Source organism: Ochlerotatus camptorhynchus, unplaced genomic scaffold, assembly GCF_037179485.1.
Source record: "Ochlerotatus camptorhynchus isolate MF236.1 unplaced genomic scaffold, CSIRO-AGI_Acam_v1.1 ptg000102l, whole genome shotgun sequence".
NCBI lineage: Eukaryota > Metazoa > Arthropoda > Insecta > Diptera > Culicidae > Ochlerotatus > Ochlerotatus camptorhynchus.
In genome coordinates, this window is record NW_027040592.1 from 293342 (window position 1) to 318193 (window position 24852).

Below are 24852 nucleotides of genomic sequence, written 5' to 3' on the forward strand. Positions count from 1 at the left end.
CAGGTGTGGGAGCTGTCTTCACGGCGTCGGTAGTATTGGTGCTCAGCACGAAAAACAAGATCAACGGAAAAAATAATGGAAAATAAAATTAAACTGTCTTGAAAACCATAGTTGAAGTTCTTTGGCTTGTGATGTTTCTGAGATATTTCTTATGTTTCCATGAGTTCACTTGAGTTTTCTAGGCTTTCCTGAAACTCCCGGGTTCCAGAATTGGACTTTTCTGAAGTTTCAGAAAATTTTACCAGCTTCTGCAGTTTTTTGCGATCCAATAGAACCGAATAAAACTCTGGAAGCACGCCTGAAGTTCCGGAGAATTTGTTAGAAAATATTGGCTTTGGATTTGCCTTGTTGCACGGCTGCTGTGTGCCACGCTGCCTGGCACGACGATGGTTAGGCCAGTATTCTTCGCTATCGCGAACATTTGTTTTCCATCGATCTTGTTTTCCGTGCTGAGCACCAATGCTACCGACGCCAGGGAGGCAGCTCCCATACCTGGCCTCTGCCTATCGACCCATCAATTCATGAAGCGGGGACCAAAGGCTAATAAATTATCACTCGAAAGGATTTCCTCACAACTCAAAAATCTTGAACTTATAAAACAATTTGTTTTTTTTTTACAAAGTGCTCCCCTCTGCTACCGACGACAGGGAGGCAGCTCCCACGCTCCTGGACTCTACCTATCGAGCCATCAACTCATGTTCCGGTGAACTAACGGGCTTTACTTCCCTTCCGAAGGAAAACCTGATCAGAGATTTTATGCTTAGCACCCCCGACTGGGATTGAACCTAGGCCCTTTGAGCGAGAGACGTCACACTTACCCTTACACCACCGGCGCCGCTAAAGTAAGTCATCTTTACTTTCTATTGGTGCACATAACGTTGCCATATAGGCCTTTTTAATGCACCACCAACGTAGAGGGCATCACGCTAGTTCGAGAGGAAACGTCAACCAAACCGTTTGTTTACATCAGAAGAATGGTTTTTCACAACTCAAATTAAAGCATTTTTCATTGAACATCTTGCCAATTTTCATCAGTAATTGTCATATTTGACGATTTTCCACACATCTGAACTGATTTTCACCTAAACTATTCACACACAAGAAATCCGGAAGATTATAACCACTAAGGCACTATTGGAATTTTCCATTTTTCTCAACAAAAATATTCCTGAACACTAGCAGAATCCTTGCAAAAATGATACAAAATTAAATTTTTCAACTATAGATCACGTTTTCGAGCATCTCAGATGAATCAATTTATCAGGAAAAGTGAAAAAGTGTTCCGTTTCCAATGTCTCACGGCAAAAATTTCTGCTCACAACACTCTTTTTGACTTTCTCATATTCACCACCAGAGGTTGAATCGATCGCTTAGTTTCTATTAAAAAGGCGTATTATGAAGTTTGCTCTTAGTTTTAAACGAAAATATTATTCACGTTCTGGAAATTTGCGTGTCACGTCACCTGGATTGTATCAAATCTGTCTACACGCTTAGATTATTTTTCAGGAGTCAGTATTTTTAAACAAATTTTCAAACGCCCAGTAAAACCTTATTGACTGGATTAGTGTGTATACTCGTGACGACGGCTTCAGTGTTTGGAATTCGTGGAATCATCGTAAATGCTGACTAAAAGTAAATTGGTACGCCCCTCGGGCGCCGCTAACACGCTTCTAGTGTTGGGAATCAAAAATCTTTGACAGTGGTTTGTTTCCACTTCTATAGAGAACAACTGGTGCAAGTTTGATCAAAGTCGCGTTAAAAAATAACGTTAAATGGAAGTCGAACGAAGAAAACATATTGTGCACAAACACCTGGAAAATCCGGAGTAGTCCGGTTCCAAGCTGGCTAAAGTGCTAAGGACGCTCAAAACCTACAAGGAAACCCTGAGTGTGGAAAGGAATCAGTGGACCTGCGAAATACTGGAACCAGGGATTGCAGCTGCGCAACAAGATGTTGAAGTGCGTTAAAGCCAACGCCGGTCTTTCGATCCGAGATGTGGCGGAACATCCTTGCCAGGGAAGGATACAAGTAGTACAAAGCCAGTAAACATTCGAAGCGGCACATGAAGCAGAATTCCGTGGCCAAAAAGCGTTCAAAGCTCTTGTACGACCGTGTTTTGACGAAACACAAGGGCTGCACTTTGATAGATGACGAAACATACGTCAAACTCGATTCTAAGCAGCTTCTCGGTTAAAAGCAAGGTTGCAAAGACTCATTTCATCTAAAACAATGTTTTTCTAAATTATGAAATAATTAGATGCCATGATCAAATTTTGAATTGGTAGGATACAAGAAGAGGTTGCAAAGAATGTGTTTGACATATTAAACCTGTTTATTTCACTTCATGAGAGCCACAATCAGCGATTTTTCACAAACTCACTCACTCACTCACTCACTCACTCAGCGATCAGCAAATCGCTGATTGTGACTCATAGAAAGCAAAATTTACAGGTTTTATGTTTCCAACGCATACTTTGTAACCTCTTCTTGTAAGTTACAAGTAAAACATGCCATCATACCATCTTTTGGTTTTATTATTCCGAAAAACATTATTTTAGCTGAAATGAGTCTTTGCAACCTTGGTTAAAAGTTTTAACTTTTGACTGTTTAACCTTAATGAATCACGAATTACAGGTCTTTTTGTGCGTACCAATCTACTTCTAGTCAGCCTTTAGTTGCAATTGAACGGCACAGTTCAAGCACTTTTGAACTTAAATGTCTTCGTATAAATTGTTCGCGATGAACATGCCACACATTGAATCCGAATGCTTAGTCAAAATGCATTCACCCAGAACGAACGAAATGATGCCACCAGCTGAACAAGACCAAAAAGCACGATAAATTTTCCGACCGATTCCGGACTGCTGGGAAAGCCATAAATTTCATCTCCCACCGCAGTTGCATCGATACCGGTTGTTAGGTAGGTACGACCAGTCTGGACTCTGGAAACCGGACACCGGACAAAACCTCTAAATGCGGTTCAATTTGCAGTGATTTTCGTTTTTTTTTTTGTTATTGTTGTTCCGTCCTCTCCCCCTGCCGTTTGTGTGTGTTGCTAAAGCGATGTCAAGTGAACCGCGCAGTAGGCGGTGCGATTATTATTTGTCAATGCAAGGAATTTTGCGTTTTAAAACGTGCCATGAATTGGAGCATTAACTAACAAGGTGAAAATTCCGAACATATTTTTCCGGGAACATCCACCCAGAGCATACGTGTAAATAAATGGGAAAACTTTTTTCGCACTCATCGGAGCTGAAGTTGTTCATTAACTGAGCTGAAGTTTACCTCCACTTGAAATTTATACGAGAAGCCGTCGTACGACACCTCCTTCTTCAGGGAGTTGAGAAAATAGCTTTGAATTTGAATAACATTAAATTATCTTGCCGGGAAAGTAAGATGGAAGCGAAATTAAGCACATGCTTCATCGTTATGCTTTTAGCTCAACCCAGCAGTGCTGCTTTGCGATGAGAATGGCAGTGTAAAAGGACTTAACTGACAGCTCCTTCGAGACGGGCACGATTTATGTTGCTCTTTGCTGCTTTTTTAATCGATCCCAGTAAGCGTCGTCACCGTTGTTACAGCTTCCTGAGCATAAATCACCATGGGAACAGTCTGTGACACGTTGATAAAGCTGATGCGGAGAGGCTTTAACCAGCACCGGTTGTCGGTGATATATTTTCCGAATAAATCCCGATCCCATCGAAAACAAATTGCTCATTTAAATTGCCTCTTTCCGGCTCACTTGACCACAAAAGTCAACCAACGCTCAATCAGACCCATTTGCACCGGATGCTGGCGTCGAGTATGTGGCATACTCATTCGGTCAATATTTGCTTGTGTCCTGATTGAATTCATCCGCTCACTCACTCAAACAAAGTAATCGGTGAATGGGTTTTTGCTACAAAATCACAAAGTCATGTTCACTTGGCAACCGGCAACGTTTACTTTGACGGGTGGTGCCATGTTCAGCCTACTGCGAGGATGACGGCGACGATGGACCACCATCGAACCGGCATCATTCATTGCTAATTCCCTGCCTTTTACTCCCTCACGGCACTGTCGGCAATCTGCTTTCGGATCCACCGAGGAAAATCAAATCAATCTGTCCACCGACACATACACAGAGCTGGGACTCAACGTGATAGGCTATCAATAGTGATAGGCACTGATGCAGGTTGATCTAATCGGCATTCCCCATTGAATGCTGATGATGGTGACAGGAATGCAATGCCCTGTATTGCTTTCCGAAATGGGTGTCAATTTCCTGTCAAATTTTGCGATGGATTCTTGCGAAATCTCGGTCCTAATTCCAGGAGAGTGTGACCTGGGAGGCCATGAATTAGTCACAGTTGCCGCCGTTCGATCAGGTCGGAATGAGCCAAGAGAGAAAACACATTAATCATAGTTCGTGGGGCGGTGGGTGAAAAAACTGGTGCGGGAAGGAATCTATTAGCTGATTAGACTTGTTGAGCGAATAAAGAAAGTACAGAGGACACCCAAAATGGACAGCTTTCTCAAGAGCACTGCTAATCTTATCCCCCGTGAACTGATCGAGCTATTAAGCTTGAAAGCAATTAGCTCTGTTGTGTGGACTCCATTAGTGCAGCATTCCAATCAAGCGCACTGATGGAAGGAATACTATATCAACTTAACTCAATGGCTTAAGAGGCAACTAACCATCATTCGTTTTGCTTCGGCTTCTGCTTCTTGTTGTATTCCTAAATCATCACTTTCTAAAAGCAACAGCAAATGTGACGCCATATACGGACGTGCATAGACTTCTCTACCACCGTTAGTATTAGCATAGAGGTAACTCTAAGACCAGAAGGTCCCGAAGACACGAGCTCAACTTCTTGGTTCAGCTCTGGAACTATCTTCGGTCCCAAGCTAATCGATACACCCCTCGAAACATTGGAAAATCCACTAACCCCTCATTTTATCTGTCAAACTTTCATAGCGAATCAAAACATAATCGATTTTATTGGGACCAATAGGCTAGTCAAGTAGTGAGCCAATTTAAAATCGTTAGTTTCGTATTGATTGTTGGTATTAGTGAGATCTTGCGTCACGAAGCCAATTCGAATGTCGTAGACAAAACATTCACATTGCCAGACCATGCTGTATGATATTTTGTATACAGCCTTGAGCGGGAAAGCTAGTGACAGGCTCCGTGCACTGTTGCCATCTCCCCTGCTTGTGTTTAATTCAATCTATTTTTACCTTTGTAATTGTAACGTTTAAGTTCTAAAAAAGGCCATTTGAGGTTTATTTATTCAGTTTTAGATATGTGCTTAAAACATCCACTCATCTAAGTAATTGGTTTAAACTTCGTATGTGGAGGTGTCAATAAACCTTAATTCACTGCTAGAAACAATACATCTGGCAACGCTAGCTCAAAGATTCTTTTATGTTCGCTAGCAAAGAAGTGGAGTCGAGGTGATTTTTCTTGGTGTTTTGTTTTGTTCGCCAAAAGATTTGACCAGCAGTTTATATTAAATTTTTGTATTCGGTTACGTGAAATTGTGGAAATTTTCGGATGGCTTGTGTGTGAATGAATGTGTATACTAATGATGATGATGATGGTCCCACCTCTTACCCCTACAAAGGTTTGAGCTGGACGATTTATCTTTAAGATAATTAAATATGACATTTTAACCAGGTTGGCAAACAAAATCGAACTGGTTTCAGTTACAAATATAAATTCCCTCTAGAGTTTACAGTTGCTTCACAGCGATATCAATGTGAAAAGGCTAAGGCTCCACCTCTTAGTTCGCCTTTTTGTCCACCTAAAATATTCATAAGTATTACAAGCAATCAAGAGTTAATGAACCACCAACAATGCATCCTATTACACTAGCAACCCCGCAATCTGATGTTATCATAATTTTCAGCAATGTCAGGAATGCTCACGAACCCCCGACATTTGCCAGAAAACTTACTAGTAACTCAAGTTATCTTCCAAATACGCTTCAAACTAGCACTCAAGTAGCTAACTTGTCAGCTACTGACAGCTTGGTGGTAGGTACAGCCCACCAGTGCTCATCCAAGGTTTTGCTGGCTACAGCGGTTGTCGTAGTCAGTCTTGTAAGCGGTCACGGTAGTCGACACATTTTCTGTGATAATCGACTGCCTTTGCCTCCGACACTTGCAAAACAAGCTATCATAGTACAGTACCAAACTCAAATGTCATTTGACAGGCTCTGTCATACGACACTGTCGCCGAAGACCGTCACGAATGTATGTATTTTAGTTTCTCTCATTATAAGAGCTGCTGATGTTGTGCTTGTGTGAATTCTGAAAAAATCAAGCAATGATGTCCTAGGAATAACATTTCTGATCAGAAATGGTTTAATTTACACCAAACTGAGGAATTAGAACAAAATCACTCATATCATATGATAGTTATTTGATCATTTTCTTTTTGCTCGAATGTTATTCTACCGGTTGTGTTGTGTGAGAGAGACGACGGTAGAGCATGAGAGTACGAATAAAAACAGACTGTCGCGCATGACAACGAAGCGAGTGTCGTAAAAAACGTCAACAGTTTCAACCTCTGGTCGTAGTTCAGGATGATGACGGCAATCGGATGCCAGCACGAGCTCTTCTAGATTCTGGATCGGAGAGCAATTTTATCTCAGAACGTCTCAGTCAGCGTCTGAAGATTACTCGCCGTAGGGTGGATATTTCGGTTCTTGGCATTGGTCAGGCAGCTACCAAGGTCAAGCAACAAGTCACGGCAATGGTTCGATCACGGTTGTCAGAGTATTCACGCCAAATGAATTTCCTAGTTCTGCCTAAGGTTACGGTGAACCTGCCGACTACCACCATCAACACATCCGGTTGGACACTTCCAGAAGGAATCGAGCTTGCTGATCCATCGTTCTGTATATCCTCAGGGGTGGATCTCGTCCTGGGAATAGAAGCATTCTTCGACTTCTTCGACTCGGGTAGGAAAATCTCGCTTGGAGAGCGACTTCCAGCGTTACACGATTCAGTCTTTGGTTGGGTAGTCAGTGGAGGATATACCGAAGGCAACTATAGTATGCAAATCAACTGCAACATGGCAACAACGGATCGTTTGGAGGAACTACTATCCCGATTTTGGTCCATAGAGGAGGTTGAGTCAATCAACAATTATTCTCCAGAAGAATCCCGCTGTGAAGCAATGTTTGCGAGTACGGTGCAGCGTGGAGCGGACGGCCGCTATTCTGTTTCCCTACCCAAAGACGAAAACGTCATTTCTCGGATGGGCGAATCTATGGAGATCGCATTCCGACGTTTTCATGTTACCGAGCGTAGACTATCCAAGGATGCTAACCTGCGGGAACAGTACGTTGCATTTATGGAGGAGTACGTGCAATTAGGTCACATGCGGAAGGTCGAAGGGCAACAAGGATCCATTAAACGTTGTTTTCTTCCGCATCATCCGGTGGTGAAGGAGGCCAGCACCACCACCAAGGTTCGCGTGGTGTTTGACGCGTCTTGTAAAACGTCTACGGGATTGTCGTTGAACGATGCATTGCTGGTAGGGCCAGTAATACAGCAAGATCTTCGATCCATCATCCTTCGTTGCTGCACAAAGCAAATCATGTTAGTCGCCGACGTGGAGAAAATGTTCCGCCAGATCTTTGTTATTTCCATAGATCGACCACTCCAATCCATCTTCTGGCGTTCATCGACATTAGAGGAGGTAGGAATTTACGATCTGAACACTGTCACTTACGGAACGAAACCAGCTCCGTTCCTAGCAACTCGCACACTCAACCAGATGGCAATGGACGAAGGCGATCGATATCCTTTGGCAGTTGCTGCGATTACCGAAGATATGTATATGGATGACGTGATCACGGGCTGCGATACTCTGGAGGAGGCCAAGAAGCTGCAGATTCAGCTAGACGGAATGACGAGCAGTGGTGGTTTTCGGCTCAGAAAATGGGCATCCAACTGTGCAGAAGTCTTGCATGGAATTCCCGAAGAGAATCTTGCGATCCGTGCATCCGAAGGAATCAATCTCGATCCAGACCCTTCCGTCAAGGCGTTAGGACTAACATGGCTCCCTAATTCCGACGTTTTCCGATTTCAGTTTGAAATTCCGCCGATCAATCCAGACGAAGTACTCACCAAACGTCAGGTCCTCTCGATCATCGCCACCTTGTTTGATCCATTGGGATTCATCGGTGCCACTATTACAGCTGAGTCTTGGAGAAATTTTCACGTCCAACTACCGATCCTCAACGATATCCGCATAGATCGTTGTGTGATCATTCCTCAAGCCATGCAGATCGAGATTCACTGCGTCAATGAAGGCATACGGTGGATGCCTATATATTCGAAGCCAGGATCAGGATGGAAATGTCAAGGTTCAACTACTCACTTCCAAATCCAAGGTTGCTCCTCTGAAATCCCAATCATTTCCTCGATTTGAGCCTTGTGGTGCACTGGTAGCTGCACAAGTTCTCGAGAAGGTTCTACAGGCTACCAAACTTACTGTTCGCACGACGTTTTGGGTAGTTTCAAAGTGTGCTCTTCGCTGGATACAGGCTTCTCCGTCTACTTGGTCTGTATTCGTCGCAAACAGAGTAGCGAAAATCCAGGCGATTACGGAAGGTTGCGAATGGAGGCACATTGCGGGTGCTGACAATCCGGCAGATTTGGTTTCGAGGGAAATCGGACCGAAAGAGATACTCAACAACAATTTTTGGTGGCATGGGCCGAGCTGGCTAGCTCAGGATCGAAACACTTGGCCAATCTCAGTGAACCTTCTGTCTGAGGGGGTGTTCGAAGAGGAAAAAAGACGAACGGCAGTTGTCACCTCAGCTTCAGCGGTTGAAGAGTTCAACGAATGGTTCATTTCCAAGTCAACTTCCTACACAGTACTGGTTCGGCGCATCGCCATATGGTTGCGATTGATGCGGTCACTTCGAAACTCAAGGGAAATTCGATCGACTGGATTCCTGTCGTCAGACGATTAACGCAAGGAGGAGTTCGTTCTCATTCGTAAGGTCCAGGAAGAAGCGTTTCCAGAAGAGCTGAAAGCTATCAGGAGGAATGAACATGTTTCCAGAAGGTCACCCTTGCGCTGGTATAGCCTGTTTATTTGCGAAGAAGGCATTTTGAGGATTGGTGGGCGTTTGAAGAATTCAAGAGAGTCTGACGCCACCAAGCACCCTATGATATTGCCAGCACGACATCGCTGTACCAAGATGCTCTTTGAGCAATATCACCTTCGTTTGCTTCACGATGGTCCGCAACTTTTGTTGGGATCGATCCGTCAACTCTTCTGGCCATTAGAGGAAGAAATGTTGCCAGACAGGTAGTTCATCAATGCCTAAAGTGCTTCAGGTTGAAACCAAAGCTGGTGCAGCAATTCATGGGAGAGTTACCTGCATCGAGAGTCACAGTTTCTCGCCCCTTCTCGAAAACTGGTGTTGACTACTTCGGGCCGGTTTATATTCGGCCAGGACCACGTCGTGTTGCTGTCAAGGCATACGTGTCCATTTTTGTATGTATGTGTACGAAGGCCGTGCACATTGAACTGGTGTCTGACTTGTCCACCGACAGGTTCCTGCAAGCACTCCGACGTTTCATCGCACGTAGAGGAAGGTGTACCGATTTGTATTCGGACAACGGCACTAATTTCGTTGGAGCCCGAAACCAGCTGCAAGAACTGTTTACATTATGGAAGGAGAGACAACATCGAGATCAGGTGTCTAGGTTCTGCGCTGATGAAGGGATCGAATGGCACTTCAACCCTCCCAGCGCACCCCACTTCGGAGGACTGTGGGAAGCAGCGGTTCGATCGGCCAAACACCATATACTACGGGACATTGGTTATAACCCAGTTACACTGGAAGATATGAACACGCTGCTGGTTCAGGTAGAGGGTTGCTTGAACTCCAGACCCCTAACACCGATGTCTAACGATCCAAATGATCTCGAACCGTTAACCCCAGCTCATTTCTTGGTTGGAACCTCTCTACAATCTTTTCCCGAAGAAGATCTGCGAACGGTGCCAACAAATCGACTGAAGCATTGGCAGTCAGTTCAGCAGCAGTTGCAACACTTCTGGGATAGATGGAAGCGAGAATACCTTTGCCAGCTGCAAGGTAGATCAAGGCGATGGAATCCACCTGCGGCAATAGAAGTAGGAAGGCTCGTCATCGTGCAGGATAATAATCAACCACCGATGCGTTGGCGTATGGGTCGAATTGTCCAAGTACATCCCGGTAGCGACGGTGTTGTAAGAGTAGTTACACTCAAAACTGGATCAGGAGCATTGAAGCGGCCAGTCGAGAAGATTTGTTTGTTACCTGTTGCAGAGTCGACCCACGATATCGAATTATAATTTTGTATACCTTTCCCAATCGAAGAGGATTCTTTATTTTCAGAAACGGATATTTCTGGGTGGGTGAGCATGTCTGTGAGGACCACCCTAGCACAATACTATCACCATAACAGCCGACCAGATGATGGCTCCGGCTATTGTACTGGCCATCGATCGACCAGCAGTTGATTGTAGATCCAGATCACTTTCGCTTTCATTAGCACACGGGAGATGAGGTGGACGATGAGAGCGAGAGATTCGGTCTACGATTCGATCTCTTGTGAAACTCATCACATACACGATGGGATACTGGGATCGGGTTAGAGAGTAGATAACGGATATTTTGTATTTTAGTTGATAAGTGGCACAAGGTCGAAGACGGTCCTGCGAGACCGAGAAATATTATTGTAATTTGTGATGTAGTCTGTTCAGAATAAATGTAGTGTAGTTAGAGTTTGTGTTTCGTACAAACCTTGTGTGTTAATGTTATTTGTATAATGAAGGAAGAACTTGTACCCTTCACCTGTTGTCCGTAATATGCGGTGAAGATTTGCGTGCCCATCACTGATCCGTTCCCTGTCGATCAATCATCGAACGATTGAGTTGGACACCAACAATCGTTGTTACGCTAGTGTAGAGCGTTCACCTCCACCGAAGTTTCTTCAGCAAGGACCCAGGTAAACCTACAATATTTAATCTCTCGAACGCGATCAATAGTCTCATCATCAATTACAACAGAGACATTCTCATTTACTCGATTCCGTGAAATTACCATTGTTGTAACGGTGGCCAAGAAAAGGTTTTTCAGGAGGATTTCACTAATTTAAACCGGACAAGAACTATGACGTGTTCGAATTACGTGTTTATTTAATAACAACTTTTTAATGAACAAACTTCTCTTCTTTCTCTGCTCGGGGAAGTGTTGGCAGCTGCCGTAAGCAAAAGCAAAGTAATTTAACTACAGGTAACAATAAGGAAATAAATCAAAGTTATTTAACCAAGGTATGACAACCATAAATTTAGTTTTACTTGTATTCAATTTTAACTGCTTATACTTCAACCATCTACTTAGAGAACGCAAATCTTCATTCAAGTGTAAAACGGCATCATCTAAATCCTTAGCTGCAATGAAAAACACAGTATCATCTGCAAAAAGATTAATGTCGCAAAATCGTAAAACAGGACGCAAGTCATTAATATACATAATAAATAACAGGGGCCCTAATACATTTCCCTGGGGCACTCCAAGGTTATTCCCCACGGGACTGCAAACAGAATCATTAAAAACAGTCCATTGAGTTCTGCCAGACAAATAGCTTTCAAACCATTTATATGCAGCACTCGTAATTCCAAAGCGCTTGATTGATCTTAACAATAAGGGCCTAGAAATTGTTTCAAAAGCGCGTTTAAGATCCAAAAAAACAGCAACAACCAGGCCAGACCCTAGGCGAATAAGAGAGGTGCCACAGTCGGAAAAAGTGTTAGTTTGTTTACTAAACTGAACCGCCCATTTTGTTATGGCAAGTTTTGTTATAAGAAATGCTCCTCGTGTTTATTAGCGAAATTCACATCAAAGATTGATTAAATGCGTAGGAAATCAGTTTGGCACGGCATTTGTAACCAGCATACACCTTCCGGTCGTATAACACAGGTCAAAAACTGTCCAAATCCGCAGATAAAAATTTTTGTTTTGAATTTCTGTATGGCAAAATAGTGAACTTTTCGTCAACATTAACGGCAAAGAACTCACCAACACTGGGAGACCGTGAGTTCCTGCGCACCTGTCATTTCCCATCTCGGGCTCATGTGCTCGGTGTTATTGGGTGTCGTCACAAATCGGTAGCTCAGCTCTACCAAGGCATGTGCTCCTGGTGACAATGATTTGCAGCGTCGAATTACGCGCGCATGCTTTTAGCGGAATCGACGAGTCACGAGTTTTGGCAAGTCGTCACGAAACTCGACTCAAATTACATCAGCCTTAGGACTGGCAAATAACTACTCCGTGGCACCCTCACCGGACGCCACACTCCACAAAAAGAAAAAAAAACTTGGTTGACTCACCAGATGATGGCTTGTAGCATCTAACGTGGGTTTCTGCCAACGGTCACAGTCGATGATCGGTCGGCGGGTTCGACGCACTCGGTGTCGCGTTCGATGACGTATTTTTGCGTGGTTGGAACATTCTTCTTTGTAAAATTGAATTCCTCGTCAACGTGCCATCTTTCTACGTCCAACACGTAGCCTAAGTACTTCAGGCTTTTCCTGCAGAATTCAGACTTTTCCGCGTTGATTGTTAGCCCTACCCTCCTCCAAGAGATCCAAATGTTCCTGGAACGTTTCCGTAGCTAACACCAAGTCATCCAGGTACACAAATACCATCAGCTCGAGATCAATGAAAACGTGATTGATCATGCGTGAAAGGTTGGAAATTTCTGGATTAGCACCTGAAGCTTCTCTTGCTAATGTTTCAAAAACCGAGACTCCATTTTTCAAGCTAGCAGTTATTCCGCAGATGGTGGCTTTTACGCAAAACTTGGACCAAAAGTCCATCCCCAAGATGCAAATGGAAGGCATAGTCTTGATGAATAGCACCAGTAAAGTGAGATTCTTGTTATTGTAGGATATGGGTACGTGGGAGAAGAATGAAACTGGATGCGCTGAGTTGTCAGCTGTTTTTACTTCTCCGTTGATGGGATATTTGGTCAATCCTAATTGGTCCACTATTCTGGAGAGTGAACCCCGAATTAGGCTGCAGGTTGCACCGCTGTCCAAAAGTCCACGTAGGTGACGGCCTAGGAGCGGGAATGTTGATGAGTGAAAGGATATCAGTTATAGCGGGAGAGCCCACTCCCTTTATTGAGGGTTCTCCCAGCTGCGATTTTCCGAATACTGTGGAACGTTTACCGAATCTAGCTGCCTCCATCTTGAAATGCAAGCAACGCAATTTTAAGTGTTGCATCCTTTTTTTCCCGCAACTGTTTCTGGTTGGAACAGTTTAGATAAGTAAGTCGCTTTGCCAACAGATGATGGTTGATTCTGAATTCCCCGTACGTTGCTTTCCCCTACTTGGTTGCTGTGGATTGTAGTTGTCTGCAAGCGAACTGCGATTACTTCCTCCACGGCAGTTGCAGCGATGTCATGCTGGAAAGCTTCGCGTTCTCTAATGTCTAGTGGGTTCCAATCTTCTTCCTCCTCTTTAGGGCTTAGTTCTACCATGCTGAACTGTGTTGCGTTGAACGGTTGCCTGCTGAATGGTGTCCGACTAGGATTCTTCATTCTGTTCACCATCGTACGTTGATGTGATGTAGTTTCCGGCTTGTTCCAAGGTGTGCAGGGAGTTGTGCTTCCATTTATTAACGTCCTTTTAAACAAACCACCTTGAAGAGATGGAAATAGTTCATTCAGGACGGCCGAGTCGCAACCAGCACCAAGCCGATTAGCATCCCTATGTAGCGATAATCACGGGCTACTTAGAGTTGCCTATAACCTATTTGCTCTGTCATCGTCATCACTGTTATAAGCGACTTATAAACAATAGTGCATTAGTGACAACGATGACCCCCGTTCTTGTTCGCATTACTGACGGCAAATATCACCGCCAGCAACCCCACCGGGCACCGCGTGGAGGTAAGAATCGGAGTTCAGGTGCACAGAGGTCGCAAATCGGCGGTCAGGGCAGAACCCAACAACCATTGATAGGCATTCTTATGCACCTGCTTTACCCGGCGCGGGGACTTGAAGATGTTCTGCTCCGGATTGAAAAAAATCAAGACACTTCGAAGTCTTTGCAGACGGTGATTAGTTCTTTAACTATTATAGCTCGAGAAGCGGCGGCTAACGGAGTGAAGTCCGAATTCTGGTGAGATTTAACGATAAACAGTTTCTCCGACTCTGACATCGCTGATTCAACTATCTCAAAGGCGGGTATTAGGTCCCTGTAGAACGCTGTGAAGGACTTTCGTATGACATTTTAGTTTGGTACTGTAATTTGAAAGCTTGTTTTGCAAGTGTCGGAAGCAAAGGCAGTCGATTATCACAGAAAATGTGTCGTCTACGGTGATCGCTTTCACTACTAGATGCTCCAGATTTCTCTGTTTAGGTTAACACTATCTCTCTCTACTAACATTTTTTTTTTCATAAGTTTATAAAAACTCTTTTCACTATGAATAAACGATCACTTCAAGTTTTACTTTTGCAACAGTTACGACGAATGAATTCCCTCCTCCGAAAACCCAACACTGAAAAATAGGACAGCCTGAGTGGTAAAACATTATCATCTCTTTTGACCGAATAATCGCAATAATCGATTATCATCCAACCTCTCTACAGCCTGCAGCCTCATTGCGGGCACACACTCGGTAGAAATCCCGAACTATCAAACGGCAAACGAGCAATTGAATTACGCAATTTTGGCTTCTTCCTGTGGCAAATCCGCAAAGCAAAGCAGCCAGTTTGGTGCATTCCAGCGAGCATCACGTCCGTCGGTCTTTCACCCACAGCAGTAAAGTTCATTAATTTCCAAATAAATGTTCCGCGCGTATGTCATGGTTAATATTTGTGTTCTAATTTTGCACCATTTTCGACTGCGGTTTCCGTTGCACCGTTCCGGCGAACGACGGACGATGGGCCCGAACCGCAGTAGGTACCAACCAGGCCACCACCACTGCAGACTAGAGAAAATTTTGGCTCAAATACGGAATTTAATATTGCATTTTAGTGCCCAACTGCCGAATCCGCAATTTCACGCAGAGCCAACTTTGGTGGGCTGGTCGATCCACAATGGCGACTAGTTATCTCTCAGGTGTTGATTACTATGGTGATTGTTTGTGTTTAGTGAATAGGTTCATCTTCAGTTTCGGAAAATCGGAAAATCGAAAAACGGAATCACGCTGTTTCTACTCAAGTTGAGTGTGCGGAGAAATGTTTCCCAACTCGTAGCCCCGCGCACAACTGCCGTAAATAAAATTCAAACAGAATTACTAATTACAAATGCTAGGAAAATGCCAGCATAACACCAACTCATGTCAGTTGCAGGGGTGTGGTGTGAGATGTGTGGGTACACGCACGTACTCTAGCAGAAAAGAGTAAGAGATTAAATTTGACATATTTATGCATTCCGAGACTCGTACTTGGTCGTTGGACGGTTCGCTCTTTTTATAAGTTACAGACCGTAGCAGGCGATGTAAAAGTATCATTAGTGATGCAGAAACACGAGTTCTGAGTTCTCTGGGGCCTTGCTGTAGAGAGGGCATCAGTGGCACGTCGTGTTCATATATATGTCCGCTAAAAAAAATTCTGTCAGATTTATTCATGAAGCCGTTGGGAGAGTTCCTTTTGAAATGTACGTTGAAAGTTTGTTCGCTCGCTTTGCAATGCCATCTGGTGCGGGGAAGGAGCATGTTTATGTGTGTGCGTGTCCAAAGCATTCGCTTCAGGCAAAACGTTTGACATTTTAATGACGTAAACTTGGTTTAACTTGAAGGGGGTGACCGATCTAAATCTCAACAAATCTCATACTAGCGAATCAATCTTCTTTCATTTCTCGCATCTTATTGCATCGCGCATCAAAGTTTTGAAGGAAATCTTCATAATCGTCATCAATCTTCTTTATATTTAACGCAGCTAACTACAGCAAAACACAATGTTTCATGCATTGTAGATAGAGTCGCCTCCCTCGGTTAACTGCAAGTGTAATAGAGTTGCATTAATTCCATTGGTGCGAGAAATGTCCAAAAAGTGTTCTGCTTGCAATCAGGCTTCCGGAACTCGCACGCGTACACAAATGCGACAGCGAGCTGTGACTAGGCGCCCTTAAAATAATAATTATAAAAGAAAGCTTAACGACGTGTTCGGGGTATCATCCAAACCATTTGTGGGATAGTTAACCCATCCGGGATACAGTTCGTTTATGGTATTTGTTTATTAGGGCGAGTAAGAGAGGTGCCACAGTCGGAAGAAGTGTTAGTTTGTTTACTTAAATGAACCATGCCCATTTTGTTATGGCAAGTTTGCTTTAAGAAATGCTCCTCGTGTTTATTAGCGATATTCACATCAAAGATTTATTAATTGCGTAGGAAATCAGTTTGGCACGTCATTTCTGATAAGCATACACCTTCCGGTCGTACGAAACAGGTCAAAAACAGTCCAAATTCGCAGATAAAATGTTTTGTTTTGAATTTCTGTATGGCAAAATAGTGAACTTTTCGTGAACATTAACGGCAAAGAACTCACCAACACTGGGAGACCGTGAGTTCCTGGCCACCTGTCTTAAAAACATCTCGGAGTTGTGAGACATGACTCTAAAATCCATGGTGTGCTACATTAATTGTACAAAAGAGAGACCAGAACGATGCGTGCGACAAGCTACACGCTCTCAACAAATTCGAGCGTTTCATCGCATTACTCTCTCAATGCGACGCATGTATCCAATCACATGCGACTGTTTCATTGAAACATCTCAATGAGCTCTCTCAGGGCATCATCGCCGTGCTCTGTTTCGCATGCCTTGACTCTCGCGGTCCCATCTTATGTGATGTTGTCGGGTGACGAGAGAAGGGACTGCATGGGTTTGTTCACAGAAGACTTGTGTGCCTTTTTCACATGTGGCTTTTGAAATGGGGTGAAGTTTTTAGATGGTTCAAGAAATATATTCTAGTATAGATTCAAGCAGGCTCGTTAAAAAACACATTGTTCCAGAGATATGCTGGAATCACCGTAAGATCACCGCTCATGCTCCTAGGAAGACGCAATTGCTTGTCGAAAGGATGCTAAAGGAAGGTAAAGGAAGACTACGTGAGCGGTGGATGGCAACCTTACGGTAGTTGGGATACCGTTAGCATGTTAGCACCCCACATAATACCGGAATATCACTGGAACTATGTGTCCTTCAACAAGTCCTTATGCGGAAATCTTCTAAAATACATTTTTTGTAGGCCTCTGAAGTTTTCAGCCCATTTGGTGGAAAAATAAACGAGTTATTGCGCATTTGCACCAAATTAGCCTGCCGTGCTAAAAAAATAAAAAAAAGTTAAAATATAAATGGACGATTTTGAATGTAAAACAGCACAAAATTTTACTATACAAGATCATATGGTTGGTGTTAAGTCAGAAGGGACTAGGTATCAAAATAAAAACAAAAAATGAGTTAATGATATTGTACGAGCCCAATGCACAGTGGTCTAAAAGTGCCAAAACGTGCGTTTTTTAGTTTATGTGAAAACGGTCCATTTAAGCCATATAGTGTCTTGGGAGAAGTTTGTGCACTAAAAAAGCCCCTTCTTTTGAGCATAGCCATTTCATGATTAATTCACCTAGCAGGGAGATGAAAAATTTACTTTTTTTGTTTGTCGATAAAGCAAAATGGCGTCTTGAGCAAAGTTTTAGACAATTTTAAAACAAACATTTTTTCTCAAGACGTCAACCCTCTATCTCTTATTTTTACAGATATATGTCATTTTTTTTTTGATAAGAGTCTTCAGAAAATCAATTTTTTGCTAATAACTTTTCAGGAAGCAATTAGTATGTTCTACACAAATGTTTGTTTATTAAAAATACACCATTTTGTCTTGGGAAGCAAGTCCCTATCTTCAATATTTTTTTAGATATTCAAGGTTTTGATCCAAAATTAGCACTATTTCCAAGGCCAATAGCTCGAAGTTGGACAGCCCGAACTGAAATACTTCTTCGTTTTCCGTACGCTCCTTTACCTGAGCTATATTATTCATCTGCGATGGAACAGCACCGCAAATGTAGCATCTCTGTGATGACTTCGTCAATGTAACTGCATTACATACCTTCCCGTCCACCATTGTCATCAGCATTTCATATCTATAGTGCAAAAAATTCTAACAGAACAAGATCTTAATACTAAATATAAAATCATACCTTATTACGATTGTTCGTCCATTACGTGAGATTGTTGTTGGATTCAGTTCTGAAATTTGCTGTTCCACGTAAGCTTTTTCCAGTAACGAAATCTCTGCCGTTTCAGCAACGAATTGTATACGGAGAGGCCGGCAATATCTAGTTGAAGAGGGTCGTGGGTTTTGAAATAAACATTTTCCTCTGGTATCTGCCTTAATAGGCACGATGGATGTAATGAAGACGTGTGAATCAGAAAAGGACCCATCATCACCTATATAAGTAATGGTATTTACTCGAAAATAGAGGCTTATCATAAAGTTCTGGCATAAGTAGAAAGGGGATACACCAGAATAGATCAAAATATTGGTCGTGGTGGTATTATGCCTCCAACACAGAAAAAAACCTCACCTGTAAATTTTTGCTTGAATTCATTATGCGATGAGCTGCCGTCGAATCCCCACTTGATTGTAAACACAACGTTGAGAAGCTCTTCATCACTGAAGTTTGGTAGTGTTTCGGAAACCGCTTCAAAAATGTGGATGTGTGGTCAACCAGTTCTTGCAGTTTAATTTCGGCAACAGTTTCAGTCACGGTCATTGCATCAGGGTAGCAGTTTTTTTTTCGCCGTCAGAATTGTATGATATGCTGGATATATGTTCGCATTCCTCACCTTAGCTTCTTTTTGAAGTTTTGTGTACTGCGACTTTGTTAGGTTAGTATCCAGCATCATCGCCAAAGCCTCTTCTGGTGTATATTGTACAATATTGAGTTTGGGGGATGTTTTAAAACTCGACAGTACTTGTTCTGCTCGCAAAGGAGTTGCCTGAATAACTTCTCTGATGAGTGCAGCTTCGTCTTTTCTTCCGGATTCTCGAAGCTTCATCTGCGCAGCAAAGCAAAGCTCATCTGCTTCATGTTCGGCCCGCAATTCGGCCGTTTTTTGCCGTTTCACACTGTCTGTGCTTTTATCAAAAGGCAATACTTTTCAGCCAGGTCGTTGAGAATTGGAAGAAGATGGAAGCTTAACACGTATAGCTTGAGGCAGTTATACCGGATTATCAAAGTATGCCTTATTATAGCCAAAAACATTCTTAGCTGTGCGATTATGTTTGACCCACAGCTTTTGGAAGTAGTGACAGATGGTCTTGACATATGCCTCTACTTCTGAAACGACATCTGGCATGATGTTCATATCTATTTTATGAAGAGCCATAACCTCGGAGGCTACGCAGCCCCATTTTGTATGTTGGTTCCCTGCGGTTCTCCTCCAAAGATTAAACAACTCACGTTTGTCAATAGTTTCTAAATATTTGAAATAAAACACATATTTGTGCTTCGTCACTTTTTAAATAGTGATCAAAACAAATTGCACTTACCAGAACCAACCAAAAAAGATATTTCTGTGCTCATTATCGCAATTAGATACAACCGCTCACGTTCAAAAGCAAAAGACACCGGGACTCAAATAGTGGGAGGAACAAGGACCAATGTTCGTTCAGTTAACCGATTATTACAACAAACACCGAGAATCACATTCCGGGAAGAACAAGGACCACTGTTCGTTCAATCAATCAGTCACTACTACCGACACTGTGAATCACCTGCCGGGGGGAACAGAGACCAATCGTAGTTCAGTCATTTTTTTATCACTACAATAGACACTGGGACTGCCACGAGAAGCAAGAACCACTGTTCATTCAGTCAACCAATCACTACAATAGACACTACGAATCACCTTCTTGTGTTGTCAACCGGTCACTACAATTTAGAATTTGGAATCAAAAGTTTTATCACACGCTGCTTTGCAACGCCTACTCTTTTTTTGCATGCCTACTTCGATTTAACCGAATTCGAGTTTTCTTCCTTCAATACCAACAGTAAGTGACGTATAAAGTAGCTGCTCTATGTACAAATGCAATAAAACGATTATCTGAACACGGGTTACTATAGTTTGGTAATAAGCAGATCGGCAGAGAATACTAAAGAAGACTTATGATTTGGTATGCATTGGGCTGCATTTTATGTGTACTTTCAAATGTAATCAACCTGGTTTGCCCAATTTTGCCCAACTTTGAGCTATTGGTCTTAGAAATAGTGCTAATTTTGGATCAAAACCTTGAATATCTCAAAAAATATTGAAGATAGGGACTTGCTTCCCAAGACAATCAGCTGTAATGTTCAATAAAAATGCACAAATGCTTTTCCGATGATATATGGTACAATTACACTTCAAAATGGTGCAAAGTGGTACATACTAAGGAGCATCTTCAAAGGCTTAATGTACAGTTCTCTCTATTTTAGGGAGCGTAGTTTCAACATATTTACTGAGCGTTTTAAGATTTTTAACGTATTTTGATCAATCATTTAAGGAGCAACCCGATCTATTTTAAGGAGATTTTTTTTGAGTGATGAAATTCGGTTGTTAGCTGAATGCTTAAAACAGCAGGTTATCTTCCATTTAATTCCACTTAATAAATTTTGGTATCCATGACAGATACGTATTTCGAATACAATGTGCAGTCTTCATCAGTGTCATTCCCATTAAAGCCCAGCCCAGCCCACTGTAGCCTGACGTGTTTTATAAGCTTCACAATATCCATGCCGTTATATACTTGGTACAACTCGTGATTCATGCGACGCCACCAGATGCCATTTTCCAGTTTACCGCTGAGTATTGTTCGCAGCACTTTACGCTCGAAGACACCGAAAGCTCTCCGATCGGCCTCTTTCAATGCCCACGATTCGTGGCCATAAAGGGCTATCGGCAGTATCAACGTCTTGTACAGCGCGAATTTCGTTTTCGTACGCAAACTGCGGGACTTCAGCTGGCTACGCAACCCGTAGAAGGCCCTTTTTGCGGCTGCAATACGCCTTTTCACCTCGAGGGTAACATCATTATCGCACGTCACTAAAGTACCAAGATAAACAAATTCGTCCACAACTTCAAATTTTTCGCCATCTAGCACCACTTCACTACCAACACCACTATTGCTCCCATGCTTTCTACCGGCGACCATGTACTTCGTTTTGGTAGAATTTATCGTGAGACCAATCCTCGCTGTCTCCCTCTTAAAAGGCGCGAACGCCTCTTCCACTGCTCTACGGTCGATTCCGATGATGTCGATGTCGTCCGCAAAACCAAGGAGCATGTGCGACTTTGTGATGATGGTACCGTTCCTCTGCACGCCAGCTCTCCTAATCGCTCCTTCGAGGGCGATGTTGAATAGCAAGTTCGAAAGAGCCTGCTTCAACTCATCTAAGGTCACGAACGAGGCCGAAATCTCGTCTGCAACCCGTACACACGATTTCGAACCATCCAGCGTTGCACGAATCAGCCTAACTAGTTTCGTCGGAAAACCGTTTTCTTGCATTATCTGCCATAGCTAGTTTCTCTTTACTGAATCGTACGCTGCCTTGAAATCTATGAACGGATGACGAGTCTGCAAGTTGTATTCCCGGAACTTCTCAAGGGTTTGACGCAGGGTAAACATTTGATCCGTCGTTGATCGACCCTCACGAAAACCAGCCAAGCGGTCTCAATCTGTTGAACAGAACACGTGATAATATTTTGTACGCCGAATTCAGAAGCGTGATTCCTCTGTAATTGGTGCACTCCAGTATGTGTCCCTTTTTGTAGAGGGGATAAACGAGATCATCTAGCGGGCAATTCTTCCTCCTCTCATATCTTGAGCAGTATACGGTGGATCATCTGGTGCAGCTGCTCACTTCCGTGTTTGAGAAGTTCGGCCAGGAGCTCGTTCTTCCCCGCAGCCATACTGTTTTTCAGCTCTCGTATCGCCTTTTTCACTTCTTCTAGCGTTGGTGGTTCCACAGCTTGACCATCGTCTTCGATGTGTGTTCTGTTTGTAGATGCTCTCTCGTTTTCTCCGTTCAGCAACGTCTCGAAGTACTCCTTCCACCTGGCAGCCACCATCGTTTTATCTGTCAGCAGATTACCTTCACGGTCATAGCACATGGCGGGAGACGGCGCTGTCTTACTCTTCACGCCATTGACAGTTGCGTAAATCCTTCGCATATCATTCTGCTCCATACTTTCTTGCGCCTCAGCAATAACGCGTTCCTCGTACTGCCTTTTTTTTCCAGCGATGGGTTCGTTTCTCGGCTGACCTTGCTACCCTGTACCGCTCTCTGTTCTGACGGGTACCAGACACCAACATCCGGCTTCTGGCGACGTTCTTCTCCTCTGTCACTCGCTGGCACTCCTCGTCAAACCACCCGTTCCGGGGGCGCCTATCACCTCTCGTGCTGTTGTGCTCATCGCTCCGTGGAAAGCTTCCCACAGATTGTTGAGATTCTCGTTCACGTTGATTTCCGCTATCCGCTCATTCAGCTTCTGGTGGTACTCTGCAGCAACACCATCTACTGTCAAATGCTGGATGTTGAAACGCATCGATATCCGGTTTCTTGAACTCGTAACGGTCGATAGACGCGCTCGAATTTTCGCGACAACGAGGTAGTGATCCGAGTCGATATTAGGACCCTTGAAGGTCCTGACATCTACGATCTACGACATCCGAGAAATGCCGACCATCCACCAACACGTGGTCGATCTGGGAGCACGTTTCGCCATTAGGGTGTCTCCAGGTGTGCTTTCGGATATCCTTGCGTGCAAAGTGGGTGCTACTGATGGCCATATTACTAGCAGCAGCGAAGTTTATCAGCTTCAGGTCATTATAATTCGTCGCAGAGTTGTTACCAATACACTGGTAACATTTCCTTGCAGTCAAATGCTACATCCAAGTGGACATAGTCAACTCAATAAAATAAATTAATTTTATTAGATTAGTTATTAATAAAATAAACTACTGGCACATTAGATTAGGAGTTAAAATTAAAGTAAAAAGAAAAGGAAACAAAAATAGGTACAAACACCCCATAAAGACGGCTTACATCTCTGCCTACACATCAGCAGGCGAAATTGACCTATCAGTTTATTTTGGCATATAAATATCCGGACAAGAGAGAGAGAGAAGAAAGGAAGAAGAGTAGATCGAGGGAGAGAGAGGGTGAAACACAAAAAGGGAGACGAGAGCTAGTTGCTGAAAAAACGAGGAGACCGTTTCCAACCACCACAGAAGACGGATCACAAGGAAAACGATTAAGAAAAAAACGACTGAAGCAGAAGGAAGAGAAGTTCCTTCGAAAAGTGGTTCCCCGCGAGTGATTGGTCAGCCCGGGGTCTCTCAGTTCGAGACGTGTGTTACGGACATCATCGAACCATACCTGTTGAGTGGATCCCCGGTGTAGTGATTGTCGACGGTTGTTCGGCGAGCCCAGTGCTGGTGGCTGACGAGCGTTGTGCCATTGCCGCACCACACGCGTCGGGTGAGTGGTAGCCGAAACCTTGGAGGTGAGGGTCTAGCGAGGTCAGGTGGATTCGCCCCCGCTTGCTAGTGCCCAATATCCGATGAGCTACCGCCCCGGCAGCGAGCACGAGGAACGTCGACAGCAGTAGAAGCATCGGACCAGTTCCCCGTCCCAAAGTCCTGAAGCCCAACAGTATCTAAGGTAACCACGAACCACACACACTCTCTCTCTCTCTCTCTCAGCATGCATGCCATGGCCGCAACGAACCCCCTTTCACAAAATGCAACTTTGAAGAAATAAAAAAAAATGTAATTGAGTTAATTTGTTGTTTTTGTGCCACTATCCCTCAATAGGAAGTCCCTGCATGTAGACCGACTGTGTTGTTGTTGTCCCCTTCGATTATTAAGTGGGTTGTGAGTCCACCGAACAGGAAACCGGCCTTGAGATAGAGGTAAGAGTACCCGGTTCGAGCTAGCCGCGACTTACAGAGTGAAGGCTCTCTGTTCCAATGATTGGGCGAAAGAATTCCTCTCTTCCGACCTGCGCGTTTGCATCTCCGATGACAATCTTCACGTCGTGTTTAGGGCACTCATCATAGGTTTTATCCAGGCTTTCATAAAACGCATCCTTCACGTCATCGGATTCATCGTTAATCGGTGCGTAGATGTTGATCAAGCTGTAATTGAAGAATTTGCCACAATCCTCAAAACGTAGATGCGCTCGCTAACCGGTTTCCACCGCATAACCCGCTTCATCTGTTTCCCAATCACTACGAAACCAACTCCGTGTTCTGCTCTATCGCCACCGCTGTAGTAGATATGGTATTTGAACGATGTGTTGGCGATAGGATCTACCGCCCTGAATTCACGTTCTCCAGATCTATGCCACCGTACTTCTTGAAGAGCAGCCACACTCACATTCACCTTTTGCAGTTCACGGGCCAGAAGGCCCACTCGTCCAGGTTCATTTAACGTTCTGACATTCCAAGAACCGAGTTTCCATTCATTGTCCTTATTTCGTTGCCGTTGGGTCAGTTGCCGAAAATTACGTTCGTTTTTTCTGCTTCTTACTTCATTTTTCTGAGTACTTTTATAATTCAGTATGCTACCGTACCAGTGTCGCGATACCTACATCGTGTTGATGAGGCTGCCATCTTAGGTTTAGTTGACACGATTCAACATTTCTTGTTTCAGCCGCTGGATGCCAGACAGACGCTGTTTGAGCCGCACCTCCTGGTGGACAGACGCTCGACGATTCGCACCTCCTCAGCCTTGCTATCATCACGATATGGGTTAATCGTGATGACATTGCCCACACCCCGCTACCAGCACATATAT